A 17,485-nucleotide genomic window follows, 5' to 3' on the forward strand; every position below is an offset into this window, starting at 1 on the left:
TTTATTACAGCCTTACAGTGACCAATTTCTTTTCCATCTATGCCCTATAGCTCTTTCTTCTTTAATGAGATCTATTGAAATAGGTAGAATTAATGGTAATGCCATTAAACTAAGCACTAGGCAGGCCACACACTAATTAATAGTGTAATTGCACAACAGGCTATCTGGGGCAAAGCACAGCTCTGCCATTACTAAAAGGGTGACTGCACTACTTAAATGACCTACCCATAGTACAGCTTCCCATCTGCAAAATAGGGTTAATATTACTTACCGTCTTGGGGTGTCGTGTGGTTTCAATGAGATAATGCCTTGTGTGGCCCTCAAGAAGCACATAGTAGATTTTGACTTTTCTTGTTATTGGAAGATTCTGGGAAATTGCATGTGAATTTCTTCTAGAGATGGGAAGAATAAATTTAGAAGAACCACTTTCAGAGTGTTTGATTTTTCTACCACCAGTGAAACAAAGCTGTTTCTGTTCCACGGGCATTCGCATTATCAATTTTGAAAAATGCAAAGATAAAGATTCTAGCCCCTCCAAGATCTACTGGGAGTTGATGGTTTCCTAGGTAGCATACAGAAAACAAATGGAAAACATGCTTTGGGACTATGAATAATCTATCGACACCAATGCTGTTTCTGCTAGCCAAGAATGCTAGAGAGTGAAACTCTAAAGAAACGTCTGAGTAAATGGTTATAGTCAGTGATGCTTCTTTCTGATACTGTTTTTTTTAAGATCTAATAATCCATAGAAAACAACCTTTATTATTTCTTCTTAGTAACTCACTCATTCTTTCAAAAATAGTTTTTGGATATCTGCTATAAGGCAGGCCCTGTGCTTACATTGATGATAGAAGGATGAATACAACATGGACCTTGCAGAGTTTAGCTTGGAGACACAAATGCGTAAATAGGTCTAACAGTGCTGTTAACCTACCTTCTAGAGGAAACTCAACTTGTCTTTTCCACTCCACCATGACAATTCCAAGGAGAAGTAGGTCTGACATAATGGAATCCTCAGTGATACATTATTGGACCACAACCCTTTGGGATGACTTATTCTAGGATGTGAATGAGTTAAGACATGACAAATGTCTCTTTCTACTAGTAATGAGATACCACTTCCCTAAGAAGACCCAGAAGTGATGATGAAGAAGCCCATGGCAAAGAGACCAAGAGCTGGACTACTTAAGCTGTCTCCAGTCTGAAACAATGGAATTGCTAGGATCCTTGTCATGGATCACTAGAGCACAGAAGGGCTTGGGAGCAGAGCTGTAGCTGATAATGAGGTATGCATTCACCTGATGAGTTTGCCTCCAGTCATTGACTCCTTAGGGAACTGCTTGGGCAGAAGTCAGAGCTGGAGCAGCTGTCTGGCATAGGTTTTCAGGCTCAAGTGAATATGTGTCCAAGATGGATGTCTAAGAAGCAGGCTCATTCTGGAAATTCAAAAAGCATTTGCTCTTACTGTAGCCAAAGTAACAGTGGGGAAATCATATGTCACTAATAGTGAGAAGGCCTCTATGTCCCCTGGAATAGGCATTGATTCCTGAAGCTACAGCAGACTTCTCTGAGAATAGGTAGAGCTCAAGGTGTGGATGGTACTACCAGGTTTTGTTTTCCTCTCCATCATATTTCTCCTTGAAGGTTGAGGACTGACTTTCCATGAAATCTTAATCATAGCTATAAATTTAGGCATTAAAGTGTGAATTTAATTCAAAAAAATAGTGGAGTCAGTCAATAAACACATAAAGAAGACTAAGAACCCCAATAGCATAGGGGAATTTTCATCTTAGGTTGAAATGGAGGAAAAAACCCGTTGGAACTGTAACTCTAACAGCCAACAGGGAAGAAATAGAGACCCATGCCCAGAACACTGTCCTCTAGAAATAAGATTTGCTCAAAGGTAGAGGGAAACCCTCAGGTGATAGACAAGAAGGCTTTTAGAATCTTGTGTCAAAAACCAGAAACCATAAAACTGGAGTGTGGAGGGAGTTTATCATAAACTTAGTAAGTAATGGGAACATACTTCTTAATCACACAGTCAATTCAGGGACTGTGGGAAAGAGAAAAATAGGAAAGAAAAACATTCAAATCCAGCAAACTGTATGCATATATAGTAACATTTTTGGAATGCTTTTTCCACATATGGGTAGTTCCCTATTAATCATGTTCTCCTGACATAAAATTAAAACAACAAGAAGTACACTTTCTAGTCTTTTTTACTGCTGTAGTTTAGATATGTATGGGTGATCCCACTATGTATTTTTAGTTGGATTACTTTATTCCTCTCTAAGATGTCTGTTTATACCTTTTCTTCAAAATTTCCAATATACCCTCCTTTACTCTTAATTCATACTGCTGCTTCATATTTAACTGGAAAATTAGAATGCAGAAGAGAAATTTATGCAAATTTTACATTCAGGAATGATAACTGGGATGAAGAGTTTTGGAAGTCATGAGTTTAGAAGCTGAAGCTATGAGTATGCTTACATACCACTCTGGGCTAAGTGAAGAGAGTAGTAATGATGAGGGTTAAGAATGGATCATCATGGTTTTTACAGAGCTTGACAAAGAAAGAAGAACCAAAATGAAAATAAGACATTTCTAGGAGGGAATAGTCATGAGTATGATGAGAGGGTAAGAAGATAAGGACTAAATACTCTTCATTAGATTTAGTAACTAGTTCTTTGTTGACCTTTATGAAAGGAGCTTAATAAAAATGGTGCTAGAAAAAAAGGAACATTCAGAGAGAAAAAAAGAACTCTTAAAAATTAAAACACAGAAGTAAAAATTAAAAAGCTCAACAGAATAAATGGAAAATAAGTATGAATACTTTTTTTTCAGGAAGTGGAGTAAAAAAGACCATAAGCAGAAAAAGATGAGTAGAAAACATATGCTAAATAGTGGACAAGTACAGGAGGTCCACCGTCTGAATAATGGAATTACAGAATGTGAGAGCAGAGAAAATAAAGGGAAGAAATTATCACAAAGAACATTTCCTAGAATGAAGGACATATGTTTCTAGTTTGAAAGGACCCTCTGAGTCTCCAAAACAAGGGTTAAAAATAGACCTACCCCAAGCTCATTATTAAACATCAGAAAATTTAGAACAGAGAGGAGTTTCATAGGACTCTAGAAAGAAAAACCAGGTCATATATAGATTAACAGTTATCAGAAGGTCCTTGGACTCCTCGACAGCAAAATTTGAATCCAGTAGATAATGGAGCCTCTGAACTTCTGAAGGAAAACCCAGAATTCGGTACACAGCCAAACTGTCAATGAAATGTCGGGATAGAAGAGACATATTCAGACATTCATGATCTCGAGAAATTTATCTGCCATGCATATTTCTCAAGATGGTACTGGAGGAGTTCCGCCAAAATGAAGGAGTAAGCCCAAAAAGAAAGACATAATACCAAAGCAAAAGGGACACCAACTGTGATGGTTAATTTTACGTGTCAACTTGGCTAGGCTATGGTGGTTAGTTTTTTGGTCAAACACCAGTATAGATGTTTCTGTGAAGGTATTTTTTAAGATATGAGTAACATTTAGATCAGTAGACTTTGAGCAAAGCAGATTAACTTTCATAATGTGGGTAAGCCTCATTTAATCAGTTGAAAATATTAAAAGAAAAGATTGAGATCCTCAGAAGAAGGCATGCTTCCTCCAGAATACCTTGGGACTCAATACTGCAAGATCAGCTCTTTTCTGGGTCTCCAGCCTGTTGGCCTGCTCTACAGATTTCAGATTTGTCAAGCACCTCTATTGCATAATCCAATTCCCTAAAATAAATCTCTCTCCCTTGGCCTCTCTTTCTATACATTGTATAAGTTCAGTTTCTCTTGAGAACCCTAACTAAGGCATCAGCTCAGCATAAAGGCAAAGAGAATTCTTAGGATGACAGCAAAGGGATGTCCCAGAGGATGTAACCAAGCAGGACCCTATGGGGCCTTCCCAGGACAGACCCCCCCTCCATGTCCTCCACATGCCTCTTGTTTGTAGAAAAACTTTAGCTTCCTAGGCCTTTGCTGAGTTCCAAAGACTAAATTTAATCAGAGAAGTGAGAAAATGTAGAAACAAAGGAAAACAGTTAAGCAATACAAAATAATAATAGTTTAGCCATTAAATAAATTCAAGGGCTTTTAGTTCCTCTTCAAGTGCTATAGATAATATTCCAAGCCATATCCTTTGCACTGCTTTGCAGATACTGAAACCCCCACCAGGTGGAAGAAGTTAAGTGCATGCTCATTGCAAGCACATAGACCCCAGACTGGTTGGAACTAGAAGGTTGATGATGTTGATTCCCGATTACCGCACCACCAACCAATTGGAAGAATGTCCCTGAGCTGATCATGCACCCTGCAACAATTTCCCTCACCCTGTCTTTTGAAACCTTGCCCAGAAAGTCATTGGGGCACTTGGGACTTTTGAGCATTAGCTGCCTGTACTCCTTGCTTGGTGTCCTGCAATAAATGCTGCAATTTCCTTCACCACAACCAAGTGTCAGCAGATAGGGTTTAAGGCATGTGGGTGAGTGGACACAGGTTAGGTTTGGTAACAATGACAGGTATGCAGATGGCCTAGAGGGCAGCCAGTCCAGATAGAAGGAGAATGAATGTCTCCTAAAAGAATACTTCTGATGAAGAAAAGAGAAATTGATAGCTACTATGATGTGATTGACACAGGAGAGCTAAATCTCCCCCATAAAATAGAAAGTCAGTGGATAATATCTGAGGTTAATGAATTAAAATATATTAGTCTGTGTATATCATTCAGAAATATGGTCATGTGTAAATGCCAGAAGAATTACCTAAAATGGTTGAAAAGGAATGGGGACTGAGAGCTGTGGTGGGGCAGGAAATGGGAACATTTTATTATAAGACTTTAAGACAATTTGACTTTTAAACTATGTGACTTTATTATTTTGAGTAAAAATTTATAATATTTAAAAAAATGGGAGGCTTCAGATTTTGCTAAAGATTCTTTTTTTTTTAAACATAAGTCTGAAAATTTATTGTGGTTCAAATCCTAATAAACAGGCTTATTGTACATGTATTCTTTTTTTTTTTAACATCTTTATTGGAGTATAACTGCTTTACAATGGTGCGTTAGTTTCTGCTTTATAACAAAGTGAATCAGTTATACATATACATATATCCCCATAACTCTTCCCTCTTACATCTCCCTCCCTCCCACCCTCCCTATCCCACCCCTCTAGGTGGTCACAAAGCACTGAGCTGATCTCCCTGTGCTATGCAGCTGCTTCCCACTAGCTATCTATTTTACGTTTGGTAGTGTATATATGTCCATGCCACTCTCATTTTGTCCCATCTTACCCTTCCCCCTCCCCATATCCTCAAGTCCATTCTCTAGTAGGTGTGTGTCTTTTTCCCGTCTTGCCCCTAGGTTCTTCATGACCATTTTTTTGTTTGTTTTTTAGATTCCGTATATATGTGTTAGCATATGGTATTTGTTTTTCTCTTTCTGACTTACTTCACTCTGTATGACAGACTCTAGGTCCATCCACCTCACTACAAATAACTCAATTTCGTTTCTTTTTATGGCAGAGTAATATTCCATTGTATATATGTGCCACATCTTCTTTATCCATTCATCTGTTGTTGGACACTTAGGTTGCTTCCATCTCCTGGCTATTGTAAATAGAGCTGCAATGAACATTGTAGTATATGACTGTATTTGAATTATGGTTTTCTCAGGGTATATGCCCAGTAGTGGGATTGCTGGGTCATATGGTAGTTCTACTTTTAGTTTTTTTAAGGAATCTCCATCTGTTCTCCATAGTGGCTAAAGATTCTGCTAAGGAATTCTGCTAAGTTTGTTTCATTCTATTGGGCTATTAGCACAATGGAATGCCATGTTGTCTTTAAAAGTGACAATCAGGGCTTCCCTGGTGGTGCAGTTGTTGAGAGTCTGCCTGCTGATGCAGGGGACACGGGTTCGTGCCCCGGTCTGTGAAGATCCCACATGCCGTGGAGCGGCTGGACCCATGAGCCATGGTCGCTGAGCCTGCACGTCCGGAGCCTGTGCTCCACAATGGGAGAGGCCACAACAGTGAGAGGCCCGCGTATGGCAAAAAAAGAAAAAGTGACAATCACATGGACTAGATAAAAATACATGGAGATATTTATAAAATAAAGTTAAAAAAATAGAAAAAGTTGAAAAGTAAGCACAGATTAATTTATAAACTTTGAAGGCAGCACCAAAAATCATATACATGATACACACATATCATATGTATACATGATACTGTATAACTATGTACATATATGGTTTCTATATACACACACATACAAACATACACACAGTTATAATTAAAATACAAAATAACGCCTAACATTAGGAGAATGATTTTTAAAGTTTGGGGTCATTAATAAAACGGTACATTATATGGCCATTAAAAGTAAAACACAGGAAGACTGTAAAACATGATGTAATGCAAACATGTACATGTAATGCAACATGTTCGTGGTGCATTTTCACATGAAAAATGCAGAATATATGGAGGTTATGATGGCGACTATTAAAGATATTCGTGTGGGTAAGGACTCAGAAGTAATTTTACAAATGAAATAGTGTTAGAAATAAACAGAATACATTGAAGGAGAACAATAGATATAGTGTGTGTAAAACAGGGGCTGTAAAGAAGGCAATATTTGGGATGAGGGAGTTGGAAATAGGAAAGAAATGGACAAGGTTGGAAGAGGTATTTGTGTTTGCTTATGTATGTGATTTTTTTTTTTAAGTTGGGAGATGTTTAAGTCGGTATCCATGATGGGGAAGGGACCCAGGAACTATAGAGACCAACAATGTGAAAGATCAAAGATAGGGGCGGGGGGGGGGGGGGGAGAGGAGGAGGAGGGAAGGAGAGAGGGGATGGTGCTGGTGTGAGGAGGCTGGAAGCAGGGATTCAGAGCATAGAGGGAGAGGTCAGCACTGGCCAAGGAAAGGAACATACTATACAGCGGGAATAATACTAGGGGGTCACGGATGCTGCATTTCATTGAATACAACAACTGTGATTTCGATATCATAGTCCTCATTTCATGAATGAAAACCTGAGGCTTGAGGAGGTCAAATAATTTTCTTTAATCATCTGTGTACCTGTACTCCGTGGAGCTGAGATACCGGCCTGTACTTATTTGCCTTTGGGTTTCTCACCCTGTGACCCTTCGAGACAGTGGGAAGGATGTTGACAAGTGTGTAAGTGAGAAGATGAGGGGTTGAAGAAGTTTGGAAAGATTAAATGTAAACATGATAACCTTTTTGTGCAACTGTCTTCCACTGCTAGAGTGCCTGGGAACTATGTTTTCTGGATTCCATTCATAACATAGTGTTTGACATAACAAAGTACTTAACTTTGACATTTCTTTGTACTACTGCCAGGGCATTCCTTTTTGTTCATCAGTTTGCAATCTTTCTAAATGTATTAGGTCACTTAAATGACTGTATCATGTTTTGGTGAGTGGATGATAAGGCTTCTTCTTCAGAATTACATAAGGGCCAAGGATGCTAGAATTCAAATGCAGGGCTGCTGCTTTCTTTACTGTAAAATTACTTCTGCAGAGCAGATGTGCAAAGCAAGCAAACAAGGAAGAACCACTTAAATTGAAGTGTTATGATTGCATCCAACAATGTTTATGGATTCCTGTGGACACCTGCCATGCTCTGAAGGGTCTTGTCATGCCACCAGGGTCTTGTCAGTGCTGTCAGACACTCTGTCCAGCTGTGTAAGTGTGCCTATTGGCCTGTGTACCTTGGACCTTGTGAAATAGGGGAGGTCAGTGCAGGATTCTGGGAAATCAGTTTCTCAGCGAGCCTCTTGAATGTGTCATTAAGTATGTTTGGGGTCAAAGACAAAGATTGTCTACTAGTGGAAAGCCTAAGGGTCAATACAGTCCATCTGAGCCTGACTCTTCCTAAAGGAGGAGAGGTGGGGACATGTACGTGCCTTTGGAACTCGGACAGCCATCCCCTCTCAGCCCCAGGACATCTTAACTCAGTGGGTCCACTTCTCCTCAAGTTGCTGCCACACTGTGGACTCCCTCCCCACCTGGCTGGAGAGGGAGCTGAGAATATGCTAAAACCTTTGTCAAAGGGCTTTGACAGTACTGGGATGGGGAATCGGGACCAACACTGCGAGATGTGATGAGTTCGAGGGTGAGAGGGGAGTCTGTAGAGTGGCAGATTCTCTGTCCACCAGGGTCCTGCCTGGTTTCAGTGGCCGGTGGAGATGTAAACATTGGTTTGCATTCTGGTTGTCTACTGCTACGAAATAAATCACCCCAAAATGACATGACTTAAAATGATAATTTATTATTATTACTCATGGTTCTGTGGGTCGACTGGAGCTCAGCTGGGCACCTCTCATGTGGGGTCTCTCATATGGTTGCAACAAGATATCAGTTAGGGGCTGCAGTGATCCAAAGGGTCAATCCAAGATGGCCCTGCCCACATGGCTGGTGGTTGGTGCTGGCTGTCATCTGGGAGCTCAGGTGGAGTTTTTAACCGAAACATATATGTGTGTCCTCCTCATGTGACTTGGCCTTCTTAGAGCTTGGTGAATCAGTTCCCAAAAGAAGTGGCCTAAGAATGAGCATTCCAAGGGACCCTTCTTATGTCTGGTCCTCGGCAGTCTCACAGTGTCCCTTCTGCGTCTCTCTGTTGGTCAAGGGAAGTCACTAAGGCCAACTTAGATCTGAAGGAAGAGAATTAGACTGTACTTTTTGATGCCAGGGAAAGCATGCTTATACAGTGGCCAGGGAAAACATGCTTATACAGTGACGTAAGGAGTTGATGGAGGCCATGTTTCAGGAATCTATCACAGCCTGGGAAGGTTTCAGCTATGGCATGACAGTGGTGGGCCTGGAATATATGTGATAAAGTGAAACAAATAGTTATTAAATGCATCAACATTCTGCATCAATACCTCTGCATGCATTATTACATTTAATCTTTTCAGCAACCCTATGAAGGAGGTGACAGATTGATTTTTTCAGCTCCAGTTCTTCACTGTTCCCTTGGTCCATGCTGTTTGCCATGTCACTTTTTAAAGCCTCTCACGTGGGAAGTATAAAAGGAGATTCTTTTCCTGTACCTCCTTGACTTTTAGCTTGGCCACATGACTGACTTTGGTCCACAGGGTGACAGGAGTTGTGATGCAAACAGGGGTTTGCAATGTGCTTATATGGTTGGTTGGCCATGCCCTGTGGCACTTTTGCCCTCACCATGAGAAACGTTTCTCCCAGGGTGGTGCTGCCTCTTCCACCAGGTGTCCAGAATGAGACACGTGGAGCAGATCAGAGCCAGCTGGATTAATAACTTGAAGCAGAGATGTTCAGCCAGGCCCAACCTAGGACACCCTAGCTAGATGAACACAGATGGGTGAAAAAGAAATGCTTATTATTGAATCCTACTGACATTCTGTGGTTGTTTGCAATAGTTGACTATTACAGTAGGCATTATTAACCCCATGTTTCTTTTTTTCTTGGGTCCCTGAGAAGTTAATTAACTTACTTAAGGACCAGTTTTTGAATTGAGCTCTGCTCAATCCAGCACCCCACACCATTTGCTACATTGGTATTATAGGAGATGGGTTAAGACAAGTGTGACCAAGTTCCTGCACTGCCGTGAAGGGCATGAGGTAGGGAGTTGGAGGAAGCTAGTTTCTAAGGCTCTAAGTGGGAAAGCTCCTCCCTGTGTTGCTTCCCCATCAAGTTCTTAGAGATTGCTGAGAATTTTGATCTTGGGGTGTGTGTGAGTTTGGAGTGGGGTGTTGCTGTGCCTAGTTTCACTGTTTACTTAGCAATTTCCACTGAAGAGATGAACAACCGTGGAGGGAGGGCCCATCTACAGAGCTCAAGCATGAAAAACAGCATTGTTGATTTGACTGCCTTGTGTGTTTACCTAAAGGGCTCACAAAGCCCTTGGAGGATGTTGGTCTTAGAGAGATGAACTCTGTACCACACACATGTGTGTGTGTGTGTGTGTGTATGTGCGTGCTTGTATGAGGGGTACTGGGACTCTGTACCCCAAAGCTCTACCATTTGATACCCTTCACAATGAGAACAAACAGAGGACTTGGCATTCATCTAAGACTGAGCTTTTGATATTTACGCAGATTAATGCTCTCTCTTCCATATCCCATGCTTGCTTTTTCAGTGAATGATATTATGTGAATAAACGTGCAAGGGAAAAAACTGGACTCACATCCAAACTGGAGACCCAGTCCTGGTCCTTCAGCATTTACTAGCTATGTGGTTCTGATTGAATCCTTCACCTTGCTAAGGCTCAGTTTCCACATGGGCATCACGCTGCCTGCCCTAACTACCTCACACCAAGGGGCCAAATGAGAGCCTGGATGGAGAAAAACACACCTTCATCAAACAGGTGATAGATGAACAAATCCACATCTTTCTGGAATAAAAGTTGTTAATGCATATTGTTAATACATATCAACCCGGAAAGATGATTTTCAATTTTCTTATTTTTGCATTTGTAAAAAAATGCATGTGAGGGCTGCCTCTCATTATGTGGCTTCAGTCTGTCCAGGTCAATACTGGTATGGCCACTGTCCCCTGAAGCCAGGCAAGACCTACAGAGACATCAGCAGCTTAACAATCGTCTCTCCCATCCCTCAGCTCCAGTCACCACAGGCATGTCACAGGTGCTAGTCCCTTCGGCCACTTGCTAGACCCTCAAAGCCCCTTGACAAGGTCCTGGTGGTGTCTGACATTAACTCAGCTTCCTCTCCAGCCCCTGGTCCAAGGTGGCATTTAAGTCTATATATTAACTCCCATCTCTTCCATATTCCTTTTGAACTGAACTCATAACACAAAATAGAGTAAAAATTTGTTTTAGCAGTAGAAAAGATGGAAGGATGCCATGAAAAGGCCAGAAGCTGCAAGTTTTTGTTACCTACACTGTGATAAAGCACCAGACTGAGGGAAGGGCCAAGCAGCTCATGATTCAAGAAAGGGAAAGAAAACACTGTGGGCACAGCTCACTAATGGGACAAAGGGCAAAGTCCCCACAAAGGGCTGGAAGTGAAGGGGGGTTGAGGGGCCCTTAGACGCACTCAAATCTCCAACGTACAAATGACTCGGCCCCAGAGCAGCTGACTGCCGCCAAAACCCTATTTCCATTTCACTCGGATGGCCTGGGAAAGACATTTCAACGACAGAGTTGAAATGAGAACTGCCATTCCAGGCAGGGAAGGGGCCAGTGCCCAGGCTAACTTCAGCAGCACCACCAAAGCCTGGGAAAGAAAGCATTTGACAGAGTGGACATTCCCAGTACTGAGGCCACCTCTGGTTAGAGGTGCAAATACTGCTGCATTCGGAACGGCAGAGGGTGGCGTGGAGGGCAGTTTCCATGAGCAAAACTTGACTGCCAGCAGCTTCAGGGTTTTCAAGAGTAAAGGGCATACAGAGTGTGGTGGGCTTCCACACTCGTTCCAACCAAGTAAAGCATGATAAGAAAATGGGTGTCAATTGCTTCAGTGGTCCCCTAACTAGAGAATCCTATTAAGTAGAAGACCCAGCTAACTTTGGACTAAAACCTTGTGCCCAGCTGGGACATCTCAAACATTCTAAGCCTCGGTTTTGGGGCTCTCTCCTTACTCTTCGCAGGTAACACATAACAAGCAAAGTAAAAGATTTGAAGAAAACTGTAGGAGAATATTAGTTGTCAAAATTAATTGCGTGCATGGGGCCCACACTGAAGTCATTCGGAGGGTTGCTCTGCTAATCTTGTTCAGCTGACTTTACAGCACGTGCCATGAGGTCTTGTCACGTGTCCTCTGTGACGCTTCACAGTTTTCTAAGTTTAGATACTACCTTGCTTTACATATAATGATATTTACTTTGTACTTATTTTAAGTGGCTCCAAAATTTTCAGGAATGCATGCAAATTGAGGGAAGACAATACTTTCTTTGTTTAGAACTCTATCAGGAATTGTTTGCCTTTTTAACAAAACAATTTCACCAGTGCAACACAGTTTATGGTATTTAAGCCATTGATAGCAGATACTTACGTGAGTTTTCATGTCATGATTCTACATGTAGGTGCAAACATCTAAATATGGAACTTTTTCATATTCTATTTTTGTGTATTTGATCTGTCAAAAACTGATGGTTATGGTAAGGCCTTTCTCCCCGTTTTGTATCTTTGCTACTTTCTTTTAGCAATTCCAACAGGTTTTTTTTTTCCTTTTTTGGTTTTATATACTTTGGATTACGTAATTTGGTATATAAAGTTCATGACTATTAGGTATTCCATGCGGATTACGTGTTTTATCGTCGCAAATGTCTTCCTATTATTTTATTTACTGATTTTGCCATAAATTGTACTTTTAGGTAATAATATCACCACCCTACTTTATTATTTATTTTAAATGTACCTACACATCCTTGCCAATTTCCTTATTTCTCACATATCAGCATTCTTTGTTTTATCAATAGTTTTATCTCGTCTAATCTGGATTTTTAAACAAACTCTGAGTCTTTATCTTTTAATAAAATAGTACGATATGGTCACTTAAAAAAACTTTTAATTTTGAAATAATTTTAGATTTAAAAAGGAGTTGTAATGATAGTACAAAAAGTTCCTATACACCCTTCACCTAGCTTCCTCTAGTAAGAATGCGTACCTTACATAACCATGGCACAATGATTAATGTTAAGACAATGTTGAATAATGTTAAGAAACTAACATTGTCACAGTATTATTAACTAACCTACAGATTTTATTTGGACTTTACCAGTGTTTTTCATTAATGTCCCCTTTTTCACTCCAGGATCCAATCCAGGACATCACATGGCATGTAGTCATCTCCTTAGTTTCCTCCATCTGTGACAGTTTCTCAGTCTCCTGGTAGTAGGTTGGATTGGGTCTTCCAGAAAGATCTGTCCAAGGCTTAACCCCTGGTACCTGTGAATGTGACCTAAGGTAGAAATAAGGTCTTTGCAGATTTAAGTTAAGAATCTCAGGATAAAATCATTTAGGGTGGACCCTAAATCCAATGGTTGGTGTCCTGATAAGAGAAAGGAGAGAAAGATTTGAGACATGTACGGAAGAGAGCCATATGAAGATGGGGAAGAGATTGGAGTTAGGCTGCCACAAGACAGGAACACCAGGAGCCACCAGAAGCTGGAAGAAGCAAAGAAAGATTCTTCCCACAGCTTTTGGAAAGGGAGCAACTCTGCTGACACTTTCAGACTTTTGGCCTCAAAATTATAATAGAATAAATATCTGCTATTTTAAGGTACTAGGTGTGTGACAATTTGTTATAGCAGTTCTGAGAAACTAATACAAGGACCTTGACATTTTTGAAGAGTACTGTCAGATGTTTTGTAAAATGCTCATTAGTTTGGGTTTATCTGATGTTTTCTCATGATTATAATGGGGTTCTAGATTTTGGGGAAGGATACCAGAGAAATGAAGGGCACATCATATCAGAGGGTACATGATATCAACATGACTTAGTATTGGTGATGTTCACCCTGATCACAAAGTGGTGTCTGTCAAGTTTCTCCATTGTAAATTTACTACTTTTCCCTTTCCACACTTTATTTATTAGAAGCAAGTCACTGAATCAATGCACAGTCAAGGGGAAGGAATTAAGTTCTACCTCTGTAACTTTATTTATTTATTTTAAAAATTATTTATTTATTATTTATTTATTTTGGCATGTGGGATCTTCGTTGCAGCATGCGGACTTCTTAGTTGTGGCATGCGGACCCTTAGTTGCAGTATGCATGTGGGATCTAGTTCCCTGACCAGGGATCGAACCCGGGCCCCTTGCATTGGGAGCGTGGAGTCTTACCCGCTGGGCCACCTCTGCTTTGAATCTTGGAGCCGACACACATTTTAAAAAAATATCCCTGAGATGTTTTAAAAAAAATTGATCATTATCTAGGCTTAAAAAAACTCTATACCACTACTTAAGCCTAATATATTAATGTAACATTCTATGAGAAAGTAATTATGTAAATACAAGCAAGGTATAATTTTCTTACTTATTAAGTCTCCAGAAAAATATCTACACCAAGAGAAAAAAAAATGCTTTCAGATATATATATATATATATATATATATATATATATATATTCCTGTGTTTCCATTTTTCTCACATCCTGTGAAAGGGCTATTGGCTATTTCTTTTGAAAAATACAAAATGGTAAAATTTTAAATTATTGTATTATGCTTCAATAAACAGATACGATAAGGGAACACTAAAAAAAAAAAAAAAAACCTCTGTAAATTCCAGTTAGTAGAAATTTCACAGGCCACATTTATTAACCAAAATGGAATAAAATTATAAATTAATAATAAAAGAACAAATAGCATCAAAACACTGAGAAATTCAAAATACTGTCCTACAATATTTTTGTCATGGAAGAAATAAAAATATGAAATTATTGGCTATTTAACTAAATAATAGTAATGTCAATAATACATGTAAAAAATGAAAGAATGAAGTCGAGTCAGTTATACACAGGAAGAAATTAAGAAATTAGTAAATGTATTATTTAACAATGCAAAGAATGATAAAGATAAATTAAGTAATGAACTCAGTAAACTCAAAAAGAATAGCAAAATAAACTTAAGGAGAGTAAGAACGAATAAATGATATTAAATAAATTGATGTATTGTAAAAGAGAATTGATAGGCAAATTCTAGAGCTTCTTCTTTGGTTTGGAGCAGAGTCCACTGTTAAGATGATACACACTTGGTTACAAAAGTCACCTGGATGAACCATTGCAACTTTGGCAGGAATCTGTACCAGGAGCCCTTTTTAAAGCAGGAGGTTCAGCCTTAGCCCTATGTCAGACAATTACAACTTTTAGGAGGGGAACCTCTTTCAAGCATCTAGGTTTTAGCATTAGAACCAGACCTCCTGTTTGGGGCAGTGATAGCTGTAACTCAGCAAGTTCTGATAGCTACTGAGGAGTCTTCCAGACTCACTGAGACATGTATGGGTTCTGGTTCCATGCAGAAGCAAGAGTAACCAGAAGGATTCTTTAGACATTAGTACACTCCTGGGATGGTGGAGATGCAGCAGGGCAAAAGCCCTGTGGAGATAGACTGGAATTTTGCTGATCTTGGCAGATGGGTTTTGAGTGTCTTACTTTCAGATATGACCAGGGAGCCATTACTTGCACCTTAGCTATAAAGCAGGACACTCCAATTAAGTAAGAACAATTCATTAGAAGCTGAAGCCCATTTCTGATTAAGTTCAATGTTTTACTTTATACTGTAAAACAGACCTTATAATAATGCTGAAATCATAGAAGCATTTTCTTATCTGACCAAAGTTTTATCTTTCTACTTCATTTAAAATAATACTTTCTAAATATAAACAGTTTAAAGATTATTAATTTCTTTCTTTTTCTGAGTTAAGGCAATCCAACAAATACTAGATAAATTAGACAAAAATAAATACTCCACTATATCTTTGACACACTGATTGTTGGCATGCTGTTTAATGGTGAATAAAATGGAGGTATAAATTGAGTATGTTTGCGATCACCTTTATATTTTACATTACTCTAAATGTTGTAACCAATACAATTAGGCAAAGGAAGGGAGGGAGGGAGGGAGGGAGGGAGAGAGAGAGAGAGAAAGGAAGGAAGGAAGAAAGAAGGAAAGAAAGAAAATAGATATTGTAGTAAAGGAAGAAACATAATCAAATTTGTAAACATTATTATGTCTGCAAAACTGCCTTCACTTCAGAAACCAGCTACAAGGTCCCGAGTGTCCAGGTCACCCTCACCTCTGACCAGCTGGCTACAAATTCAGGGGTTCTCACTACCCTCTCAGGTTCAATAATTCACTAAAATGACTCAGAACTCAGTTTTATTATAGCAATGGGATACAAATCAGGACCAGCCGCAGAGAGGTGCATAGGGCAAGGTCTGGGAGGGTCCCAATCATGAAGCTTCCTTTGCCCTCTCTCCGTAGAGTCAGGGCTATTGGGGCTTCATTAGGTAAGCACTATTGATTGAATCATTGGCCGTGTGACTCAATCTCCAGCCTTCTTCCCTCCCCTGAGGTCAGGCTGATATGAAGCTCAAAGTCCCAACCTTCTAATCACATGGTTGGTCTTTCTGGCATGATGGGCTCCCACCTAGAGTCATCTCATTAGCATAAACTACCAGGTGTGGTGGGGGGACCACTGGGAATAACAAAGACATTTCTCTTACCTGGGAAATTACAAGGATTTAGGGACTACCTCCCAGGAATCTGGGGGAGAGGCCAGCCATGTTCTTTATTACACACTTGCCTGTCTAATATAAAGTAGCAACCCCTTCCAAACATCAGCCTTCCACTGGTGGTTCTCCTTCTTCCCTCATGTTATTCTGTTCCTTCCTTAACAGTTATCATTATTCATATTGTATATCTATTTATTATTATCTTATTGTTTTTTCCCACCACTGGAATGTAAACTTCATGAACAGAGGTACTTTAGTTGCTTTTTTGCCTTCTTTTTCTCCAGTTCCTGGAAAACTCTGTTACATAGGAGGTGCTTAACAAGATGTCTTAAACAAGTAAGTAAATAAATAAATATTCAATCAATTAAAAAAATAGCATAAATACAGAGTTGCAAATGGGACGTGCTATTGATGATGATCTTAGCTAAGGGAACTGAGCTATGACTTTTGTTTTCTGATTTGAATTCTGTGGATCAAGATAATACTAGGAAAGAGCATGGTTAAAACAGATCCAACCTAATCAGAATATCTGATGAGAAGTGATTTAAATGTAAAGTTTGGAATAATTTCTCTTTCGCTTGAATTTAGTTGTACTTCCCAATATTCCTGATTGGTTATTTCTAACTTTTGAATATTTGGGACGTGTAAAACTCAGTTAGGAGATATAGGTATCTATCAATATGAAAATACCTTGGAAAAATTGACTTGAGTTTAAAATTTATTAGTGGATGTTCTGGAAGGATTCAACCACTGAAGATTTGGTTTAAACCATGTAGTTATGTCAGAAGAGCAACTGGGAGGACACCAAAAAGATGTAAGAATGGGCAAGAGCTTATCTAAAATATTTCTTGTTAACGTTTCCCTCTAAGAGTCAGGCTTGTAACAGGATATTGTCTGCTCCTCTCTGGTGCCTCTTGGGGTTATGAAGTCGCTAGAACTTTGGGTGACCCTGCAAGCCAGCTCTTCGTGCTGTCTGTACTTCCTCCTGACTCCGATGGACCGAGGTGCTAGGGCGAGCCTTGGTTAGTTTTGAGTTACTCAGGTTATCCACAAGGCCAAATTAGACTGTCAATGGGAAGCTGCACAGCCGGCTTCCAAGCAGTGATTTGGAGTCTTGTGGAGAGCAGGGCTTGGCACTGGCACAGCCCAGGAACAGCGGCTTCTCTCTGCAGACCTCTCGGCATTCTGGTGCTGAATGCAGTCATTTTCGCTTACACCACTCTTCTGGGGACTTGGGTCAAAGGCTGAATGTT

Source organism: Pseudorca crassidens, chromosome 14 (genome assembly GCF_039906515.1).
Source record: "Pseudorca crassidens isolate mPseCra1 chromosome 14, mPseCra1.hap1, whole genome shotgun sequence".
NCBI lineage: Eukaryota > Metazoa > Chordata > Mammalia > Artiodactyla > Delphinidae > Pseudorca > Pseudorca crassidens.